Below are 25,030 nucleotides of genomic sequence, written 5' to 3'. Positions count from 1 at the left end.
GTTCATGGAGCTCCAAAGCAGAGACAACTGTAACATCAAAGGTCATCAATCAATCACAGATCACCATAACAGATAGAACAACAATGAAAATGCCGGAAATATCGTGAGAAGATCCAAAATGTGACTCAGAGGCACGCAGCACATGCTGTTGGAAAAATGGCGTCGATGAACTTGCTCGAGGCAGGGTTGCTACACTATCAATTTGCAAATTGTGTTTTTAATATTTGGAAAGCACAAGAGATCACAGCACAATATAACAAGGCATGCCAGGAATTGTTAAACTGCATTGTTAGGGACCAATGACAAGAAAAAATGGTCTTACATGTTCAGTACAAATGCAACCATTATTTTAAAAAATATTCTCCATCCACGATAGGTTGAATCCAGGGATGTGGGCCCCCAACTGTACATGATTTTGGCAAATGCATTTGAGTCTCTAGCGACAGAATTCTGTATTTTGTTCTTTCCTATTATTTTAATGACTCATTTTAGCAGAGTTCCTAATATTGCCTCTCTGCAAGTCTATAACCCTTCATAGGCCAATCTTACTCAGGAACCCAGATGCAATACAGGCAAACAAATAAACAAACAAACAAAAAACAAATGGAATCACAATGCAGAAAAGGACCCACTTGGATATAGCTCAAAAATGCAAACTTGGCTGAAGTAGACATTTTTGTAATGCAAAAATGTTGTATTAAAATGTCTATACATACAATGTGATTCCAATAAAAATCATGTGTTATTTCTGAAACTTAACACAATAACTGTAATATTTATATGTTGAAGAAAAGCCGAAGCACCTGAAAAGAACAAATTGGATGAGTATGTCTTATCAAATAGTAGGCTGTGTTAGGTATAAATTAATGAATGGAGTAGAATGGACAGTTCCAATAGTAACATTTGTATACAGGAATTTGATTAACGTCAACATTGTAGATTAGTGGGAAAGAATGAGTTTTTCCATAAACTGTGCTGGCATAACTGATTATCCAGATGGAAAGAAATGAAATTGCACCTCTACAACATGCTACATAATGACTCCTAAACATTCTACGATGAATGGAGAAGGTAAATTTCCAGGGCCAAGGGAAAGCGACAGGAGTACATGGGTGATTTCTCTAAGGAATGTGACTGCAGTGTACAGATCATTCTCATAGGGTCCCTAAAGGTAAGGACAGTGCCTCAGGCTAATGAGATACTCAGGTAGAAAACTCAGAGGCAAAAAGAAAAACACAGCAACTGAGATCCAAAAAAAGACAAGACTCAGGAGGAAAATGTTCATAGTAATGATGGCCTAAGGTCTTTGAGGACCAGCATAATTGAGCTCAGAGAGTGATACTGTTCTCTATGCAGCCAGGCTTCAGATAGTCATAGGGAAGGTCTAGCTTCTCATTTCGGGCCACGATTTCCCTTTCCAGGTTGTCCAGATCTGTTTGAAATTGTCTCAGCACAGCTTTGGGCTCAGGGCCTAAGACATATTCTTCTTTCTGATGCTCAAGGGGGTACCTGGGGCAGAAAGAGGATGAATGAGCTCCTAGTTCCAAGACACAGGGACCCAGAATCCAGCCCTGCACCCTGATATCTCCTTTGTAGTCTCAGAGGTCCCCTTTCACCACGTCCACCTGCCACCAGCTCAGAAGCCACATGATGCCCATTTGAACATAGGACTGCCAGACATCAGGGAGTGACCTCATCACTGTGGGCCTTGTCACATCTTCCTTGGTGGTGGGTGAGGGCATCCTCACTGAGCACGGGCCATTAGGGATCAAGGCATACCAGTCAAGCTACAAGAGGAACCTGAATTCACCCTGAACCTTGATGTGTGGACACTAGCCTCCAGCTGTCTCTTCCAGAACCCCCAGTCCAGACACCTGCCCTGACTGATGCAGGCTTTTGTTTATCCACACCTGGCCCTCGTTGATGGCTGCATGCTGGGCAGTGCACGTGAAGATGCACACGGTGAGGAAATGGCAGAGGTGAGCCCGAGACTGGAAGGAGGCAGGGAAACCTAGGAGACAAATGAGCCAACTTTACAGTCCACAGCCCCAGAAGGGATATGAAAATAAATCCTCATGTCCTGGGACATCCAAGCCTTAGAATTAATGAGTGTTTAGGCCGGGTGCGGTGGCTCATGCCTGTAATCCCAGCACTTTGGGAGGCTGAGGCAGGCAGATCACGAGGTCAGGAGATAGAGACCATCCTGGCCAACACGGTGAAACCCCATCTCTACTAAAAAAAAATACAAAAAATTAGCTGGGCGTGGTGGTGGGCACCTGCAGTCCCAGCTACTCGGGAGGCTGAGGCAGGAGAATGGTGTGAACCTGGGAGGCAGAGCTTGCAGTGAGCCGAGATCACGCCACTGCACTCCAGCCTGGGCGACAGAGCAAGAAAAAAAAAAAAGAATTAACGTGTGTTTATTCATGCATTCAAAAAGTATACAACTGCTATGTACCAGGCACTCTCCAGGCATTGGGAATATGTTGGTATATAAAAGTAACAAAACTTCCTGCCCTCTCAGAATTTAGATTCTAATAGAGAAGAAAGAGCATACATAGAATCATTAAAAATTAAAATTACACATAGTATGTTAGGGATAAGAATAGAAATAAAGCAGCAAAAGGAGGTATGAACAGTCAGAGAGGATCGCTGGTAATTTCATTAAGGGAGCAAGCCTCAATGACAATCATCTGCAAAGCAGGGAGTGCTGTGGTTGGAGCACAGGCTGTGGCATCAGCTCTGGGTACAGTCCTGGCCCTGCTGCTGCCCAGCTGCATCCTCTTGGACATGTTGCTCACTGTTTGTGAGCCTCAACATTTGCCTCTGAAAGTGGGGATAATATTAATTACCTTATACATCAGATGATGATATTTAGCCCCTTAGTACATTATTGCTATGATTATTATGGTAGATTTTGAAGGATGAGGAAATCTGAGAGGCTGTGTGGTGGTCAAATGTTCCCTATTAAAAAATAGTTTAAAATGAGGGAATAATAGGAGACAAAAGGAAAATGGGCAAAACGATTTTAAAAGGGTCTGCACAAAAGAAAACGTCCATGTGGCTACTCAGCCTAGGAAAAGGTGCTCAGATCATAGAGAGAATGTGAGTTCAACTCACAACATGATAATGCAGCATATTCACCACAACAGCCAAAATGAAAAAGACAGAAAATGCCAAGTATGGTCGGGTGCGGTGGCTTACGCCTTTAATCCTAGCACTTTGGGAGGCTGAGATGGGTGGATCACTTGAGGTCAGGAGTTCAAAACCAGCCTGGCCAACGTGGTGAAACCCCATCTCTACTAAAAATACAAAACAATTAGCCAGGCATGGTGGCGGGCACCTGTAATCCCAGCTACTCAGGAGGCTGAGGCAGGAGAATTGGTTGAACCTGGAAGGTGGAGGTTGCAGTGAGCTGAGTTCATGCCACCGCACTCTAGCCTGGGTGACAGGGTGAGTCTCCGTCTCAAAAAACAAAACAAAACAAAACAAAACAAAAAACAAGAACAGAAAAGAAAATGCCAAGTATTTGTGAAGCAACTGTAACTCATACTCTTCTGGAAAAAGTGGAAATTGCTGGAACTACTGAAACTTGTCAGTAACTACTAACAGTGTATATGCACATAACCTATGATCTACCAATTCCACTTCTAAGTATATACCCAACAGAAATGCACATACAACAGTGTTCATAGCTGCACTGACGTTGTTAGCCTCCAACTGGAAACAACCTAAATGTCCATCAATAGCAGAAAAAAAAATAAATTGTGCCATATTTACATAATGGGATACTTTACAAAATGAAAATGAAGAACTGTCTGCAACAATGTAGGTAAATCTTAAACATATTGCTTAGAAAATGAAATCAGGCACAGGTGAGTAAGTGCTTTTATTTGCATTTATGTGAAATTAAAAAGTAACCTACACTGTTAGAAATCAGGACAGTGGTTACCGTTGGATCCAAAAGACTAGGAGAAAATACAAGGAGCTTCCTGGAAAGCTGGTAATACTGTGTTGCTCGATATGAGTGCTAATCACATAGGTTTGTAACCTTAGGAAAAACATATCAAGTTGTACACTTAGATTTACACAAGTTTTCTGTAAGTTTGTTTTATTTCAGTGAAATCTGTCTCTGACACCCAAAGTAATTAAGAACACATAAGTGAGGGCGGTTCCAAGATGGCCGAATAGGAACAGCTCCAGCCTCCAGCTACCAGCGTGAGTGACACAGAAGGCGGGTGATTTCTGCCTTTTCAACTGAGGTACCGGGTTCATCTCACTGGTGCGTGTCAGACAGTGGGTGCACGACAGTGGGTGCAGCCCACTGAGCGAGAGACGAAGCAGGGTGAGGCATTGCCTCACTTGGGAAGCACAAGGGGGAAGGGAATTCCCTTTCCTAGACAAGGGAAACCATGACACACAACACCTGGAAAATCAGGTCACTCCTACCCTAATACTGCGCTTTACCAAGGGTCTTAGCAAATGGCACACCAAGAGATTATATACCGCGCCTGGCTCAGAAGGTCCCACACCCACGGAGCCTCCCTCATTGCTAGCACAGCAGTGTGAAATCTAACTGCAAGGTGGTAGCGAGGTTGGGGGAGGGGCGCCTGCCATTGCTGAGGCTTGAGTAGATAAACAAAGCGGCTGCAAAGCTAGAACTGGGTGGAGCCCACTACAGCTCAAGGAGGCCTGCCTGCCTCTGTAGACTCCACCTCTGGGGGCAGGGCATAGCCAAACAAAAGGCAGCAGAAACCTCTGCAGATTTAAATGTCCCTGTTTGACAGCTTTGAAGAGAGGAGTGGTTCTCCCAGCACGGAGTTTGAGACCTGAGAACGGACAGACTGTCTGCTCAAGTGGGTCCCTGACCCCGGAATAGCCTAACTGGGAGACACCCTCACTAGGGGCAGACTGACACCTCACACCTCACGCGGCCGGGTACCCGTCTAAGACGAAGCTTCCAGAGAATCGATCAGGTAGCAACATTTGCTGCTCAGCAATATTCACTCTTCTGCAGCCTCTACTGCTGATACCCAGGCAAACAGGGTCTGGAGTGGACCTCCAGCAAACTCCAACAGACCTGCAGCTGAAGGTCCTGACTGTTAGAAGGAAAACTAACAAACAGAAAGGACATCCACACCAAAAACCCATCTGTATGTCACCATCATCAAAGACCAAAGATAGATAAAACCACAAAGATGGGGAAAAAACAGAGCAGAAAAGCTGAAAATTCTAAAAATCAGAGCACCTCTACCCCTCCAAAGGAACGCAGCTTTTCACCAGCAAAGGAACAAAGCTGGATGGAGAATGACTTTGACAAGTTGAGAGAAGAAGTCTTCAGACGATCAAACTGCTTCGAGCTAAAGCAGGAAGTTCGAACCCATTGCAAAGAAGCTAAAAACCTTGAAAAAAGATTAGACGAATGGCTAACTAGAATAACCAATGTAGAGAAGTCCTTAAACGACCTGATAGAGCTGAAAACCATGGCACGAGAACTACATGACAAACGCACAAGCTTCAGTAACCGATTTGATCAACTGGAAGAAAGGGTATCAGTGATTGAAGATCAAATGAATGAAATGAAGCAAGAAGAGAAGTTTAAAGAAAAAAGAGTAAAAAGAAACGAACAAAGCCTCCAAGAAATATGGGATTATGTGAAAACACCAAATCTGCGTCTGATTGGTGTACCTGAAAGTGACGGGGAGAATGGTACCAACTTGGAAAACACTCTTCAGGATATTATCCAGGAGAACTTCCCCAACCTAGCAAGGCAGGCCAACATTCAAATTCAGGAAATACAGAGAACACCACAAAGATACTCCTCGAGAAGAGAAACTCCAAGACACATAATTGTCAGATTCACCAAAGTTGAAATGAAGGAAAAAAATGTTAAGGGCAGCCAGACAGAAAGGTCGGATTACCCACAAAGAGAAGCCCATCAGACTAACAGCAGATCTCTCGGCAGAAACTCTACAAGCCAGAAGAGAGTGGGGGACAATATTCAACATTCTTAAAAAAAAGAATTTTCAACCCAGAATTTCATATCCAGCCAAACTAAGTTTCATAAGTGAAGGACAAATAAAATCCTTTACAGACAAGTAAATGCTGAGAGATTTTGTCACCACCAGGCCTGCCCTGCAAGAGCTCCTGAAGGAAGCACTAAACATGGAGAGGAACAACCGGTACTAGCCATTGCAAAACATGCCAAAATGTAAGACCACTGATGTTAGGAAGAAACTGCATCCACCAACGAGCAAAATAACCAGCTAACATCATAATGACAGGATCAAGTTCACACATAACAATATTAACCTTAAATGTAAATGGGCTAAATGCTCCAATTAAAAGACACAGACTGGCCGGGCGCGGTGGCTCAAGCCTGTAATCCCAGCACTTTGGGAGGCCGAGACGGGCGGATCACAAGGTCAGGAGATCAAGACCATCCTGGCTAACACAGTGAACCCCCTCTCTACTAAAAAAATACAAAAAATGAGCTGGGCGTGGTGGCGGGCACCTGTAGTCCCAGCTATTCTGGAGGCTGAGCCAGGAGCATGGCATGAACCTGGGAGGCGGAGCTTGCAGTGAGCCGAGATCACGCCACTGCACTCCAGACTGGGCGACAGAGCAAGACTTCTTCTCAAAAAAAAAAAAAAAAAAAAAAAAGACACAGACTGGCAAATTGGATAAAGAGTCAAGACCCATCAGTGTGCTGTATTCAGGAGACCCATCTCATGTGCACAGACACACATAGGCTCAAAATAAAGAGAATGAGGAAGATCTACCAAGCAAATGGAAAACAAAAAAAGGCAGGGGTTGCAATCCTAGTCTCTGATAAAACAGACTTTAAACCAACAAAGATCAAAAGAGACAAAGAAGGCCATTACATAATGGTAAAGGGATCAATTCAACAAGAAGAGTTAACTATCCTAAATATATATGCACCCAATACAGGAGCACTCAGATTCATAAAGCAAGTCCTTAGAGACCTAAAAAGAGACTTAGACTCCCACACAATAATAATGGGTGACTTTAACATCCCAATATCAACATTAGATAGATCAACGAGACAGAAAGTTAACAAGGATATCCAGGAATTGAACTCAGCTCTGCACCAAGCAGACCTAGCAGACATCTACAGAGCTCTCCACTCCAAAACAACAGAATATACATTCTTCTCAGCACCACATCTCACTTATTCCAAAATTGACCACATAGTTGGAAGTAAAGCATTCCTCAGCAAATGTAAAAGAACAGAAATTATTACAAACTGTCTCTCAGACCACAGTGCAATCAAACTAGAACTCAGGATTAAGAAACTGAATCAAACCGCACAAATACATGGAAACTGAAGAACTTGCTCCTGAATGACTACTGGGCACATAACAAAATGAAGGCAGAAATAAAGATGGTCTTTGAAACCAATGAGAACAAAGACACAACATACCAGAATCTCTGGGACACATTTAAAGCAGTGTGTAGAGGGAAATTTATATAGCACTAAATACCCACAAGAGAAAGTGGGAAAGATCTAAAATTAACACCCTAACATCACAATTAAAAGAACTAGAGAAGCAAGAGCAAACACATTCAAAAGCTAAAAGAAGGCAAGAAATAACTAAGATCAGAGCAGAACTGAAGGAGATAGAGACACAAAAAAACCCTTCAAAAAATCAATGAATCCAGGAGTTGGTTTTTTGAAAAGATCAACAAAATTGATAGACCACTAGCAAGACTAATAAAGAAGAAAAGAGAGAAGAATCAAATAGATGCAATAAAAAATGATAAAGGGGATATCACTACCAACCCCACAGAAATACAAACTACCATCAGAGAATACTATAAACACCTCTACGCAAATAAACCAGAAAACCTAGAAGAATTGGATAAATTCCTGGACACATACACTCTCCCAAGACTAAACCATGAAGAAGTTGAATACCTGAATAGACCAATAACAGGCTCTGAAATTGAGGCAATAATTAATAGCCTACCAACCAAAAAAAGTCCAGGACTAGATGAATCCACAGTCGAATTCTACCAAAGGTACAAGGAGGAGCTGGTACCATTCCTCCTGAAACTACTACAATCAATAGAAAAAGAGGGAATCCTCCCTACCTCATTTTGAGGGCAACATCATCCTGATACTAAAGCTGGCAGAGACACAACAAAAAAAAGAGAATTTTAGACCAATATCCCTGATGAACATCTATGCAAAAATCCTCAATAAAATACCGGCAAACAATTCAGCGGCACATCAAAAAGCTTATCCACCATGATCAAGTAGGCTTCATCCCTGGGATGCAAGGCTGGTTCAATATACACAAATCAATAAACATAATCCAGCATATAAATAGAACCAAAGACAAAAACCACATGATTATCTCAACGGATGCAGAAAAGGCCTTTGACTAAATTCAACAGCCCTTCATGCTAAAAATTCTCAATAAATTCGGTATTGATAGAACGTATCTGAAAATAATAAGAGCTATTTATGACAAACCCACAGCCAATATCATACTGAATGAACAAAAACTAGAAGCATTCCCTTTGAGAACTGGCACAAGACAGGGATGCCCTCTCTCACCACTCCTATTCAACATAGTGTTGGAAGTTCTGGCCAGGACAAACAGGCAGGAGAAAGAAATAAATAAAGTGTATTCAATTAGGAAAAGAGGAAGTCAAATTGTCCCTATTTGCAGATGACATGATTGTACGTTTAGAAAACCCCATCGTCTCAGCCCAAAATCTCCTTAAGCTGATAAGCAACTTCAGCAAAGTCTCAGGATACAAAATCAATGTGCAAAAATCACAAGCATTCTTATACACCAATAACAGACAAACAGAGAGCCAAATCATGAGTGAACTCCCATTCACAATTGCTTCAAAGGGAATAAAATACCTAGGAATCCAACTTACAAGGGATGTGAAGGACTTCTTCAAGGAGAACTACAAACCACTGCTCAAGGAAATAAAAGAGGACACAAACAAATGGAAGAACATTCCATGCTCATGGATAGGAAGAATCAATATTGTGAAAATGGCCATACTGCCCAAGGTAATTTATAGATTCAATGCCATCCCCGTTAAGCTACCAATGACTTTCTTCACAGACTTGGAGAAAACTAAAGTTCATATGGAACCAAAAAAGAGCCCGCATTTCCAAGTCAATCCTAAGCCAAAAGAACAAAGCTGGAGGCATCACGCTACCTGACTTCAAACTATACTACAAGGCTACAGTAACCAAAACAGCATGATACTGGTACCAAAACAGAGATATAGACCAATGGAACAGAACAGAGCCCTCGGAAATAATACCACACATCTACAACCATCTGATCTTTGACAAACCTGACAAAAACAAGAAATGGGAAAAGGATTCCCTATTTAATAAGTGGTGTTGGGAAAACTGGCTAGCCATAAGTAGAGAGCTGAAACTGGAACCCTTCCTTACACCTTATACAAAAATTAATTCAAGACGGATTAGAGACTAATGTTAGACCTAAAACCATAAAAACCCTAGAAGAAAACCTAGGCAATACCATTCAGGCCATAGGTATGGGCCAGGACTTCATGTCTAAAATACCAAAAGCAATGGCAACAAAAGCCAAAATGGACAAATGGGATCTAATTAAACTAAAGAGCTTCTGCACAGCAAAAGAAACCACCATCAGAGTGAACAAGCAACCTACAGAATGGGAGAAAATTTTTGCAATCTATGCATCTGACAAAGGGCTAATATCCAGAATCTGCAAAGAACTCAAATATACAAGAAAAAAACAACCCCATCAAAAAGTGGGCAAAGGATATGAACAGACACTTCTCAAAAGAAGACATTTATGCAGCCAACAGACACATGAAAAAATGCTCATCATCACTGACCATCAGAGAAATGCAAATCAAAACCACAATGCGATACCATCTCACACCAGTTAGAATGGCAATCATTAAAAAGTCAGGAAACAACAGGTGCTGGAGAGGATGTGGAGAAATAGAACACTTTTACACTGTTGGTGGGACTGTAAACTAGTTCAACTATTGTGGAAGACAGTGTGGTGATTCTTCAAGGATTTAGAACTAGAAATACCATTTGACCCAGCCATCCCATTACTGGGTATATACCCAAAGGATTATAAATCATGCTGCTGTAAAGACACATGCACATTTATGTTTACTGAAGCACTATTCACAATAGCAAAGACTTGGAACCAACCCAAATGTCCATCAATGACAGACTGGATTAAGAAAATGTGGCACATATACACCATGGAATACTGTGCAGCCATAAAAAAGGATGAGCTCATGTCCTTTGTAGGGACACAGATGCAGCTGGAAACCATCATTCTCAGCAAACTATCGCAAGAACAGAAATCCAAACACCGCATGTTCTCACTCATAGATGGGAATTGAACAATGAGAACATTTGGACACAAGAAGTGGAACATCACACACCAGGGCCTGTTGTGGGTGCAGGGAAGGGGAGGGATTGCATTAGGAGATATACCTAATGTAAATGATGAGTTAATGGGTGTAGCACACCAACATGGCACATGTATACCTACGTAACAAACCTGCACGTTGTGCACATGTACCCTAGAACATAACATAAAGTATAATAAATTTTAAAAAAAAGAATACAAAAGCATGCCTCCTATTCCCAGGAGGTTTTAGGCAGTGGTTTTAGGTATCTGGATTATAATGTAGAGAAATAGAGAGGTCCTAGACTCATGTCAAAGACAGTAAGGAAACTGGAAATCAGCTATTCCATTCCACTCAATTTACGTGTGAGATTTGCCTCAGAGAATTTAATGACTTCCATCATGTGGCAGGGCCTGGGCTCTGCTATTCCACATGCTTATTGGGGAGGTAGTTTTTGTAGAGTGGGGCATATGATAGCAATCATCTTACGCCGACTGTACTACCCACACTTCAACAATGTCACGTTCATTATTTATTTGGTCTCAAAAATCTGAATGTGTGTGTGTGTGGTGGGGGCATGTATTACATCCATTTTAGATATAAGGAAACCAGAACTCAGAGATTAAATAGCTTGCTCAAGGTCACTTAGTCAAAAAGAGGACCATCCTAGTCCTTAAAAGAAAAATTTTAAATCTCAATAAACAACACTCATTCCTAGTTGAAAATGAACAATGTAGAGAAAGATAAGTCCTGTAGAACCCGCATGAACCAAGACCCCTCAAGTGATAAGTGAGAAATATTAGCCACTTTGCTCTTTACTATTCAAAACACTGATCCTTGCCGTTATAGACTGGAAGGTCTACCTTATTAATCATATGTATATTGTAGTGGCTTATATTGGTTTGTATTTTAGATGATAGACCCAAAGGAAAGAAATCTGAGTAAAATATAGTAAAATTGGGTAGCAATTTTTCATTTAAAGGATCATCACCTAAGTGCTACCATTTGAAATCCCATGCAATTTTGTAATTCATGTGTCAGGACTGTGCCATTACTGTTACCTAGATTTCATTGGAATTGCTGGTTTCACAGATACTTTCTAAGTGTCTTTGATATCATTTACTTCCTTCTTCTACCCCTATCAATGGAAGCTGAGAGACGTACATATGTATTTGCTTTCAAATTTCCTCGAATAAGTCTGACATGCATGCTCTGTTAAATGCTCCTTTTAAATGACAGTATTTGTTTAGTAAAATATTACAGTAAAATAAAAATAATTGTTCCATGGTTAAATAAATTTGGATTGAATATAGCAGGGATGAAAAAACCACTTGGCTGATGCTGGGACAACTTGCCAGCCATAGGCAGAAGATTGAAACTGATCTCTTCCTTATACCATATACAAAAATTTACTCAAGACGAATTAAAGACTTAAATGTAAAATCCCAAACTATAACAACCCTGGAAGATAACCTAGGCAATACCATTCTGGACATAGGAATGGGCAAAGATTTCATGATGAAGACACCAAAGCAATTGCAACAAAAGTAAAAATTGACAAACAGGATCTAATTAAACTAAAGAGCCTCTGCATGGCAAAAGAAACTATTAATAGAGTGAACAGACAACCTACAGAATGGGAGAAAATTTTTGCGAACTACGCATCTGACAAAGATCTAATGCCTAGCATCTACAAGGAACTTAAATTTATAAGTAAAAAGCAACCCCATTAAAAAGTGGGCAAAGGACATGAACACTTTTCAAAATAGGACAAAACATGCAGCCAACAATCATATGAAAAAAAGCTCAACATCAATGATCATTAGAGTAATGCAAATCGAAACTACAATGAGATACCATCTCACACCAGTCAGAATGGCTATTATTAAAAAGTCAAAAAATAACAGATGGTGGCAAGGTTGTGGACAAAAAAAGAAAGCTTATACACTGTTGGTGGGAGTGTAAATCAGTTCAACCACTGTGGAAGACAGTGCAGCAATTCCTCAAAGACCTAACAAAAGAAATACCATTTGACCCAGCAACCCCATTGCTGGGTATATACCCAAAGGAATATAAATCTTTCCATCATAAAGACACATGCATGCCTATGTTCACTGCAGCTCTATTCACAATAGCAAAGACATGGAATCATCCTAAATGCGTATCAATGGTAGACTGAATAAAGAAAATGTGGTACAGATACACCACGGACTACTATGCAGCCATAAAAAAGAACAAGATCATGTCCTTTGCAGGAACATGAATGGAGATGGAGGCCACAATCCTTAGCAAACTAATGCAGGAACAAAAAAAACAAATACTTATAAGTGGGAGCTAAATGACAAGAACACATGGACACATAGAGGGGAACAACAGACACTGGGGCCTACAGGAAGGAAGAGGGTGGGAGGAGGGAGAGGATCAGGAAAAATAACTAATGGGTGCTAGGCTTAATACCTGGGTGACAAAATCATCTGTACAACAAACCCCTGTGACAAAAGTTTACCTATATAACAAACCTGCATATGTACCCCTGAACTTAAAATGAAAGTTAAATTTCATCACATTGCTTTTTCCTCAGGTGATGAGAGAATAGTGAGGTAAAAAGAGTATTAAATATGGCACAAGAGAAATGAGGAATAAGAGGTTAAAGCTTATATGTAAATATGTATTGTACATTCTCTAATGTGGCTATTTCATGGGGAGATGAGAGCCAAGGAGAGAAATAATGTTCTTTTGGGGCACGGGTTGCCTAAAAGAAAGAACCTAGAAAACTCGAGAAAGTGGCTGGGCGCGGTGGCACATGCCTGTAACTTCTAGCACTTGGGAGGCCAAGGCGGGTGGATCACGAGGTCAGGAGTTCCAGACCAGCCTGGCCAAGATGGTGAAACCCCATCTCTACTAAAAATATAAAAATTACAGGCGGATGCCTGTAATCCCAGCTACTCGGAAGGCTGAGGCAGAAGAATCGCTTGAACCCGGGTGGTGGAGGTTGCAGTGAGCCAAGATCACGCCATGCCACTCTAGCCTGGGCAACAGAGCAAGACTCTATCTCAGTAATAAATAAAAATAATAAAATAAAAAAAATCTGGAGAAAGTTTGGTTCTTGAAGGACCCAAAGGGTGGGGTGGGATAGGTAGGGTGGTGTAGCCCCAGGTCCTCCAGGGCGAGACTCCCCTTTAAGGCAGGGGGTTTATTGATATGGGTATCCCCAGGGCCTGGCCAGTGGGTGTTTGCATTTTTCCACAGAGGCAAAGGGTGGGACTCAAGGTGTTGCTCTGAAGGATGAAGGGAGAGGAGCTGAAGGATGACTTGAAACAATCCCGGCTGGCCCATGTGTGCGAGAGAGAGGAAAACAAACCTGGGAAGGGCCCAAGAAGGGCTAGTTCTTCTGCATCAATAAAAATGCAGTGGGCAGGGACAAAAGGTAGCAACTAGATCCTAGGGAAGGGGCTGACCCAAAGAAACTGACCCAAGCGTCAGGGCATTGAGTTCAGGTTGAAGCCAAAGCATATACAGCTGGCCCTGCACTGCCGTGGGGGTGCAGCAGGCCTGGGCCCTTCATGTGTGCTGGACAGTAGCAGGCAGGAGGCGAAGGGAAGGAAAGCCAAGGTGGGTCACTCTGGGCTTTGGAAGGGAAAATCTCCCTGTTTGCATCCTTAGGTAAAAAGCAAATGTGAAGTGAGAACATGAGCCCCAGCAGGGACTGGCAGACCCTCTCATGGCTGTGGCTCCAGCCTTGTTGGGCCCGAGGATATGGCAGCTCAGGGGCATCTGTGACTGGGGTGGGGTGGGGGTAGGGGTTGATGGCCAGGGTCTCCGAGGAGGACGGTCCTCAGGTCTCTAGAACTGTCCTGAGTCTGGGGAGGTGGGAATGGGATGCAGATGCTTTCCTGGGTGGAGGGAGGGGGATGTGATGAGAGGCTGGGGTCCTGTCCCCAGAAGGGCAGCACTGGAAAGGGTCCCTGGCAGAGTCTCCTAGGAGCTGCAGTCTCTGAGACAGATCTTACCTCAGTCCTGGTCCTGGCACAGCCCCACCTCCATGATCTCCTGATACCAGGCCTGCAGCTCAGCATCCACCCTCACCATATCATCCCTTTGGAAGAAGAGGTGGACGATCTCCACACACCTGCCCAAGGGAGAAGGCGCCTGAGCCTCAGAGAGCAGGAGGCCTGGCTTCTGACCTGTCCTCCTCTTTCTGTGACATCTGCCCAATGCTTTCAGTGTATCTGGAGAGACCTCACAAGACATGCCTTCAGGACATCCCCAACCCTCTAAACACATTAGTGTCTCGTGGAAGGAGATGTGGGTCCTTAGTTCCAGGAATTCCCACAGTTGCTGCCATGCTTCCTCACAAAATCCTGTTTTGTCCCAGACCTCTGTCTCCCCCGACAGCTCCCCTTACCTCCTCTCTCTGCCCCATCCCAGTCTCCTCATTTTCAGAACCACCCACTGTGTCCTCACTCTTCCTCATCTCTCCCCATGATTGAGTTCTCTGCTCCTCCTGTCTGGACCTTCTCATTTTCACTTTGCTTTTTGCCCCATGCTGGCCTCAGGCCAGAGCTCCCCTCCTCCCCACTATGCCCCACTTCTCAGCTCCCCCTCACCCACCGGGCAATAATCTCCCAGGGCCTAAAGCATCATGGTCATGGAGAGCATGTGGGAGTCCCAGCAGGCCATGGGCAGCCAGGTCATCAGGACGACAGAGGGAGCAGCAGGTTAGCTGAGCCGCTGCCCGATGGAACAACTGCACATGGCCCCCTCCACCTGTGCTCACTGCCTGGGACAAGAGAGATGACAGGTCTTGAGGGATGGAAGCACAGCTGGAGAATGAGGACATACTATAAAGGGGGTTCACAGATGGGGTTTTCATATTTAAAGTCATGGCTATAAAAGGCTCAGGGGCTTAAGGTTCAGGACGTTCACACAGGTTGGTCTGGGAGATTTGAAGCTGGCAGGACAGAGATTGTTGGATGATTAGGTGGCCTCGTGCCCCATTCCCTTCTTATTTTAGCAAATATTCCACCTTCTGAGATACGTTGGGGTCAGGTCCAGGTGTTGGTTTCCATGATGTAGTAGATATGGGGGATCAGGAGCTGGCAAGGAGGAGATTGGAGGGGTGGTTGGTGGAGACCATGCTTGGCTCTTTCCTGGTAGGGCCCATCACATAGCACGGAGTCTTCTCCTCTCGATGCTTTCCTCACTGCTGCTGCCTTGACAGGCTGGTCTCCTGCTGCCCTGACACTCACGCTCCCGCTTGCTCGCGCTCTCCGACTTCCCTGTGCGTCGTGCCCTGGAGTCAGACTGACCTGGATTTGAGTCCATGCTCACCTCTAGCTTTGATATTGGCAATGTAATAAACTCTCTGAATGTTGATCTCCTTATCTGTCAGTGGGAGGTGATAACCAGGTCTCTTATTTCAGGCACTATGGTGATGTTTACATCCATGATGTAGAGACAGCATTTTTAGCACAGTGCCTCAGGTACACAAGTCCTCAAATAGCAGCTGTCATCATTACCTCTATTATTTCCACCTTGAGTACAGGTGCCCTTTAAGAATCAGCCCCTTAACTTTTGATTTTTTTTATACCTCCTCTATCATTCACACCCTTATAGCTTAAACTAGCCTCTGCTTATTTTCAAAGCTGTTCCTCCAATCTCTGATCATCCCACTCTTATTGTTTATATTGAAGTGGTGTTGAGTATGGTGCCTTCAGTCAGAATTCGTGGAGCAAAGCCAAGCTATTCTCACCAAATCTTCCCTGGCCCCAGTTAGATACTATTAGGTTTCCTCTTTCCTGCTTTTCTTTGACCCTTAAAAAAGGGGTCCCTGATTCTCACATTCATTTCTTTTATTCCTAACCTATTTGGGGCCAAACATGGTGGCTCACACCTATAATCCCAGTACTTTGGGAGGCCAAGGCAGAGGATCACTTGAGGCCAGAAGTTCGAGACCAGCCTAGGCAACACAGCAAGCCTCTGTCCCTAATTAAAGTTAAAAATTAGCCAGGTACACAGGTGTAGTGGTGTATGCCTATAGACTAAGCTACTCAGGAGACTGAGGCAGGAGGATCCCTTGAGCCCAGGAAACTGAAGCTGCAGTGAGCTGTGATTGTGCCACTGCACTCCAGCCTAGGTGACAGAGCAATACCCTGTCTCTAAAAATACAAAAAAAGAACTATTTTGTCTTCATTTTCAACTGGTTCATATGCAGGGTTTATGCTGTTGGCATCTATCTAAGGTCTTTAATGCCAGACACACGGGACCGGCCCAAAGAATACTCTTGAGGCAAAGATATCAAAGCAGCTCGCATTGGCTTGAACCTGGAAAACTCCATGGAAAGATGGTGAATGTCACAGAAAACCCAAAGTCCAGATGAGGTGGGCAGATACCCAAGGAAAGCAACTAATAATAACAACATGGAGTGAGTTGGCTGAAGGTAAAAAAAATAAATAAAAAATAACAACAACATACCCAAGGATAAACAATAACAACATATTGCTACATAGTAATAGGAAGAACTCACACATCTCTCCAACTCATCCTGAGTCATGCTGTCTGTCCTGTCATTTAATCCCTTAACAACCTCACAATGTAAATTCTGTTATCTCCATTCAGAGATGAGGACCCTGAAACATACACCTGTTAAGGACTGAGGACTCGGACTCCAACAGTCTGAGTCCACAGCCTGCACAGGTAACTTATATTTGCAGGCTTAGCCCTCCTCTGTGTCTTGACAACAACTCAGCTGTCTGCCATGGGAGGAAATGGTTATGTGAGGGAGACGGGTGTACAGGGGGGCTGAACTAGTGAAGAGGGATTCTGAGGTGTGAGGGTGGCCTTAACCTATTCAACCTGGGCATCGGATGGTGAGGCAAAGACAGCATGAAGGCAATCAAATCTAAGATTCCATATTACTGCCTGTCTTATCTATGTTCTCTCAGACCCAGAGGCACCACAACTAGTAACAGCCAGATTTGGGGGTGGAAGTGGTGACCAGCAGCAGAAACACAATCCAGCTGTCCTGCCTGCCAGGCGCTCACTTGCATCTCTTGCCAACTCTTCGAACTCCATGCGTCTAAAACAGAACACCTCATCTTTGTCCCCCAAACTGCCTCCCTCTCCTGACTTTACTGTTTCTGACAACTGCTCTGGTTCATAAGCTTATATCATTTTGCTCCCTTTTTCTATATATAAAATGTCATAAAGATTTTGAAAACATGTTTAAGCAAGCCTAAGTTTTATTATGCTGCTTTCTGCCTGGCAATAGATACTAGACTCACTGTTTTATAAAATGTCAGTATTTCTAGGGAAGTACAACATGACCCCTGTAGGCTCCTAGGTGATAAGGAGCTTACATCTCCAACAGAAGTTCTCCATTCCATCTTGGACACAGGCATGCTGCAGCTACTCTTCCCCCATCACCACGTATTTGATTTTTCTCTTCCATCCACCTGTCACTGCCATGCTAATGTCTTTATCTACCTCTCTCCTTGGTCAGGTATGAGAAACCCGCTGGGCTGCTCGCCTTGCCCTTTGGTCTTCTACCTAAAGACTCCCCACTAGTGGTGGAACATTCTCCATAGATACTATAGTGATTACAGCTATTTCTCTTCATCTCAAACTCTGTTTCCAGATTGTGTTAGTCTGTTCTGCATCACTACGAGGGATTATCTGAGACTGGATAATTTACTAAGAAAAGAGGTTTAAGTGCCTCCTCGTTCTGCAGGCTGTATAGGAAGCATGTTGGCATCTGCTTAGCTTCTAGTGAGGCTTCAGGAAACTTTCAATCATGGTGGAGGGTAAAGGGGGAGTACAGCAGGCATGTCACATGGAGAGAGGGAGCAGGAGAGCAGGAGCAAGAGAGGGGAGGCGCCATACTCTTTTAAACAACCAGATCTTGTGTGAACTCAGAGTGAGAACTCACTCGTTATTGGGAGGACAGCATGAAGCCATGATCCAAACACCTTCCACCAGGCCCCACATCCAACATTAGGGATTACACTTCAACAAGAGAACTGGAGGGACAAACATCCAAACCCTATCACAGATATTGTTTTCTGTTTTTTTCTCATATGTACTGCCTGTCTTTCATGATAAATGATAAATCTCCCAGTGCAGACGCAACACTTTTGCTTATTATTTTTGTTTTCCTACTCTACTCGAGACCCATTGCTAGAGAATTTCAGAGAACCACCCTATAACATGTACTGGATAAATGCTAAGTGACTTGACCTAATGGGATACCTGGGATCTCTTTAATATTTCTAACAACTGCCTGTGAGTCTATAATTAGTTTACATTAAATTAATTTAGACATTAAAAGTACAATCATAAGGCTGAAGGCCCTGGCTCAATTATCTGTCTCCTCCTCTTGCCTCCATTTACAAATTGCCATGAAGATTCTTTGCTGCAGTATCATACGGATGTTTGTGAAATTTTAAGCAGCTCTGTTTACATGTTGTCCCAGGTGCCTTAGATTTCTTAAAAACTAGGCAGCTGTTGGGTTGTTGCTTTGGGACATGGAGAGTGGTAGAGCTTGTACCTTGAAGACAGGGCGCAAACGTGGGAGGCACATTATGGTGACGACAGCAATGACTTCAGCTACCAGATGAGTGTTCAGCAAATAGTATCAGAGCTTGTGCAGTTGGAATCTGAGTTTCAGATCCAGGATTTGGCCAGGAGCCAGGCAAGCAGAGGATCTGAGGGCAGGAACAGTATTGGGGTGGGAGAGCTGAAGCTGGGAGGCGGGAGCCAGAAAGAGGAAGAATTAAGCATTTATTCACCTCTCCCCCATATGGATGACGCTATGCTGGTGTTCTGGGGGAAACATATGGCTAATGTAAGATTATTGCCTTCCAAGTAGTAGGAAGAATGAAGACCCCTCCAACCTGCCTCTCACTATCTGTGGTGCCCTGTGAATGCAATGATAGGTTAAGTGCAGGAGAGAATGGTAGAAAGAAGCCAAGTAAGGTTAACGGTGCTTTGGGAGAAATGTCATGAGGGTCTGAGTCAGGACAGTAGAATGAGAAGGAGAAGCTGGATGTATGAGAACTGACAATTCCTGTCCACTCACTGTGTGAACAATAGGAGTGAAAAAAAATCATAAAAACCAAAAGGAGAAAACATGTTTAAGAGGGAATATTCAGTAGATTCAAAGGTCACAAAGAGGTTGAGTAGCCTCAGGATGAGAACAAAGAGATGCCGTTATGACTCTCAGAAGGTAGTTCCAGGTGAGGAAGGTCAGGAAAAGACAGCAAGCAATCACTGGGTGACTGAACACAAGGTAGACCTGCTGAGTGGGGGTAGCTTTGGGAGCCAAAAGCCAGGAGGCTGGGTCCCTGGGAGCAGAGGTTAAAATGAACAGAGCAAAGAGTTGGCAGGGAGGTCCAGGGCCCTCACCTGGATGACCATGGGTAGCAGCTTCCCAGAAGGCTCCATCTTCACCATGACGAGGGCTGCAGCCTGGTACTGCTTCCCTCTTTGGATCACATTGGCTGGAATTCCATCCAGCAGGATGAAGTTAGCCTGAAACAGGGACCTGTTCTGTGGAAAGGAAGAGTGCATGGATGGTTAGAGTTCAAAGACTACACCTGGAGGGACAGGGCAAAGGGCAAGACACTTACACTCAATCTAGCTTCTTGCCATCATCCTCCATCAGTACCAGTGTTCTAGTGGCAGAGCTGAAGGAAGCATCCAGAGCATCAGGTCCAAGTCCTCTCATTTCACGGTGAGGAAAGAGGCCCAATGAGGGGAATCTTCTCCAGGGGCATGCAGCTTTTTTGTGATGAAGGGAGTTTTAGGACCAGTCCTGTCCAATCCACACATACTAAGCTCTCCTCTTGCCAAAGTGTCCAGGCTTCTTTCTCCTTTACATCCCATTGTCTGCTACCCAGTATGACTGTAACCAGCCTTGTGATTTTTTCCTTACATACTTAATCATCTCCAGCACAGGACCCTGTACCAAGGTGCAGTGGGTTACTGCAGCCTCCCTTCCTCTGATTCCTATTTGGTCTCTTCCCTTCACCACCTCTCCTTGCCACAGTCAAGGAGAGAACCATGGAGGGTAGGAGGCGACATCTGGAGTTCTTTCTCCAAGTGTACCCAAAGCTCGTCCATCCCAGAGGCCAGCACCAGCCTGGAGGGCAGACAGGTGGAGCAGTACTAAAATATTAACAGGACGGAAATAAGTGGAGGGAAATATCATGACATGAACCGAAAGAGTCAACATTGTAATGATGTTCATTCTCCTCCAACTGATCTACATATTTAGTATAATACCAATCAAAATCTGGCAAGTTTTTCTTGGAAGCTGACAAAGTAATTCTGTAATTTATATAAAAATGCAAAAGACCAAGAATAGCCAAGACAACCTTGAGGAAACAGAACAAACCCGCAGGACCTGTACTACCTGGTATCAGGACTTATTGTAAAATTACAGTAATTAAGATAGAGTGGTATTTTCTCAAGGGTAGAGAAACAGACCAATGGAAAAGAATGAAACATCCAGAAAAAGACTCCCACTTAGACAATTGCTTCACTCATGACAAAGCTGGTGCTCCAGTGCCGTGAAGAAAGGATGACCTTGTCAAATGGTGCTGGATCAACTGCATATCCATATAGAAAAATGAATCTTGACCCCTGCCTCAAATCATACATAGCAATCAGTTGCAGAATATTTATAGTTCTAAACTGAAAAGCAAAATAATACAGCTTCTAGAAAAAAAAAAAAAAAAAAAAAACTTGGGAGAATATCTTCATGGCATTGGAGGCAGGCAGATTCCTTAACAAGATATAAAAACACTAGCCACGAAGGAAAAAAATGGATAAATTGAGTTACATTAAAATTAAGAACTTCATCAAAACCACCATTAAAAAGTAGAATAAGGCGGGGCATGGTGGCTCATGCCTGTAATCCCAGCACTTTGGAAAGCCGAGGTGGGCGGGACCAGCCTGACCAACATGGTGAAATCCCATCTCTACCAAAAATACAAAAATCAGCCGGGTGTGGTGGCCCACACCTGTAATTCCAGCTACTTGGGAAGCTGAGACATGAGAATCGCTTGAACCCAGGAGATAGAGGTTGCAGTAAGCTGAGATCACGCCACTGCACTCCAGCCTGGGTGACAGAGCAAGACTCCATCTCAAAAAAAAAAGAAAAAGGAAAGAATGGCTGGGTGCAGTGGCTCATGCTTGTAATCCCAACACTTTGGGAGGCTGAGGCAGGCGGATCATTTGAGGTCAGGAGTTCGAGACCAGCCTGGCCAACATGGTGAAAACCAATCTCTGCTGAAAATACAAAAAAATTAGCTGGACGAGGTGGCACACGCCTGTAATCCCAGCTACTGGGGAGGCTGAAGCAGGAAAAATTGCTTGAATTCGGGAGGCGAAGGTTGCAGTGAGCCGAGATCACACCACTGTACTCCAGCCTGGGTGACAGAGTGAGACTCTGTTTCAAAAAAAAAAAAAAAAGAGGAAAGAAAGTAAACAACAAGTCACAGAATGGGATGGTATATTTGCAACGTATTTATCCAACAAAGGAAAAATTAACTGGAAAAAGACAGTCCAATTAATCAATATGCAAACATCTGAAGGGATATTACATAAAGAAAGATATCCTAATAGCTAGTGAGTATGTAAAAATGCCCAACTTCATTAGCCATCAGGGAAATGCAAATTTCGACTGGCATCATTAAGTGTTGCTGAGGATGTGAATGAAATGGAATATTCACACATTACTGGTAGGCATAGGCATTGGCACAATTGCTTTGGAAAACTGTCTTGACAACGTATCTTAAAACTGAGTATGTGCATCACCTACAATCCAACAATCTTATTCCTAGGTATAATCAACAGAAAAGTGTACATGTGTGTCCCAAAACCCCTGTTTGAGAATGTCCAGAGCAGCACAATTTGTAACAGTTCCCAACTAAAAATAAAAGCAATCGGTCAAGAATGGAATGACTAAATAGAATGTGTGTACCCGTAGAGCGTGACACTCAAGAGTAGTGGTTCTCCACCTTTGGTGTGCATCAGAGCCGCTTGGAGGCTGGTTAAACTGATTGCTGGGTTCCACCTATCTAACTACAGAGAACCTAACTTACATTTCCCCTCTTAGTTGCCTTTATCAAAGGTAAGGATGTCTGCTGATCACCTCTTGAATGTTCTCCTCTACCACATCAGCAAGAGGGAACGAAAGAGGCTAAAGAGGCCCGGTTTCTCACTATTAGGACAAACCCAAGGATATCTCTTATGTCAGGTCAGTCCTGCACCCCTGGCTTTGCTGAGATGCTTATGAGCATTTCCTCACATAACCCTGACAATATAATCAGGGTACAATTATGGTAGCCATCCTTATCACCATTTTATAGAGGAGGAATTGACACACTGGCTGGCTGAATTGCAAAGTTCTAAAATTAGACAGTGGTGCTGGTTGCACAACTAATGTACTAAAGCCCAGCAGTATACTATTTTTTAAAAATTAATTTATTTTTGAGACAGGGTCTCTGTCACCCAGGCTGGAGTACAGTGGCACAATCATTGCTTACTGCAGCCTTCACCTCCTGGGCTCATGATCCTCCCACCTCAGCCTCCTGAGTAGCTGGGACTATAGGTGCACACCATCATGAATGGCTAATTTTAGTTTTTGTAGAGACAAGGTCTTTGCTATGTTGCCCAGGCTGGTCTTGAACTCCTGGTCTCAAGCAATCCTCCTGCCTCGGCCTCTCAAACTGCTGGGATTACAGGTGTGAGCCACTGCACCCAGCCAAATTCTACAATTTTAGATTCCCGTCATGCCTCCTGAAGTTTCATGTTGGTAAGAGATTCCCCTTCACTTCTAGGGCTAAAATACTAGTGGACTGTTCATATGATGGTTTCTGAATGACACGTGACAGCTTTTCAGCACCTGTATTATTTCATCCTGGGTTTCAGGACATCATGAGAAACACTTATCAACACCAAAGATACCATAATCTCCATCCCCAAACTACCTTGATGGTTACTGTTTCAATATAAACAACCACAAATGCAATCATTTAATTTCTAATTTATTATTAAATTACATACCAAAGCTTCTTCTATACAGTCAGAAAATGCACATTTAGATGAGAACAAAAATTAAGTACAAATACAATAAAATTGGTTCCAAGAAGCTATTTTAAAAGCAAAAACTTACAAAGTGCATTTGGAAAATAATAGGTTTTAAAAATCTGTATTGGCATTTTTTCAAGAGGAAACATCTTCCATCACAGGAAAGTCTAGCTGGAATTGATTTTCCTCCTCCTTAAGAGCTAACAGGGTGGGAATGGATGCAAACACTTTGATATTAAAGTGAGCTCTCAGGTACAGAGAAAACGAGAAAGATCCCTCAAGACCATGCATGGTTCAGCTTTGGGCTTCTTATCCACTAAACTCCTCAAAATTTACTTGCTCCTCCCTCAGTTTCTTTTTGCCTACAAAACCTAAGAGTACGCAGGTTTATAAAGGAAGAAACAAGATTAGTTTATTAAGACCGTGATGAAAAGTTCTGCATCTTTTTGGAGACCAGGGTAAACAACCCTTAACCTAACAGGAGAGTGGAACACAATGATTCTAACTTTCTGAGCAGAATCCATTTGTTCTTTACTTACATTTGCCATAAAATTCACTGTAACACTAGACATGGCCAGTTATTCCCAACAACTTAAATCTTCCAAGTTAGAAAACTCAACCCATTTCCAAAAATCGTACCTGACAAATGATCAAAATGAGGTATCAGAAACCAAAAGGCTAGTCCAGTTCTTTAAAGTCATTTTCATCAGGTTGAGATCACTAACAGTGAAACAGAAAATTAATAGTGGGAATGCAAACCCAAGGTGCCTGAATTCCATAGAGGCCAAGAGCCACTGCATCTAAAGGCTCAGTATCTTTTACTATTCGGATGTATTCACACTCAGTATGAAAGAGCTAAAGTATTATTTGGTTCCGGGTATAAGGATTTTGCCCTCACGGTATCTCCTCTCATCACCTGTCTCCATTTTCTTTCATGCCTGATCTGAGTACCAGGCAGTACAGAAAAAGACAGGAGAATCATAGAGAAGGAAAGCCCCTTTCTAAAATGAGAGAAAGAAAAGGTGAGCAATGCAGATTACAGGGAGTCCTCCAGCATCATTAATAAGAACTGACAAGAATGTAGAGATTGCCAGGATAGATGAGCTAAAGCACTTGGATCTGAGTTTGAACTTGAGTGGTGAATTCATTAAACATTTTTACTAGAGTCATCAGTACACATTAAAACAAAATGTCAGAAATACGTCTTTTGGAATTTCCTGCCTTTTCATTGCCATGTCTTTTTTCTTTTCTTTTCTTTTCTTTTTTGGAAACAGGGTCTTACTCTGTCATCCAGGCTGGAGTGCAGTGGTGCAATCATGGCTCACTGAAGGCTTGAACTCCTGGGCTCAAGTGATCCTCTGGCCTCAGCCTCAGTAGCTGTGAGCTAGGACACAGGCACTCCCCATCGTGCCAGGCTAATCTTTTAATTATTTTTGTAGAGACAGAGTCTTGCTACGTTGACCAGGCTGGTCTCAAACTCCTGGCCTCAAACGATCCGCCTGCCTTGGCCTCCCAAAGTGCTAAG

General features: G+C 43.2%; 1 pseudogene; it reads right to left on the bottom strand.

The window, feature by feature from the left end:
* Positions 1 to 1,328: 1,328 nt before the first annotated feature.
* On the bottom strand, positions 1,329 to 24,077 carry LOC112609246 (annotated as a pseudogene).
* Between the last annotated feature and the right edge of the window lie 953 nt (positions 24,078 to 25,030).

This window comes from Theropithecus gelada, chromosome 16, assembly GCF_003255815.1.
Source record: "Theropithecus gelada isolate Dixy chromosome 16, Tgel_1.0, whole genome shotgun sequence".
NCBI classification, from domain to species: Eukaryota; Metazoa; Chordata; class Mammalia; order Primates; family Cercopithecidae; genus Theropithecus; species Theropithecus gelada.
This window is presented reverse-complemented; position numbering and strand designations above follow the sequence as displayed.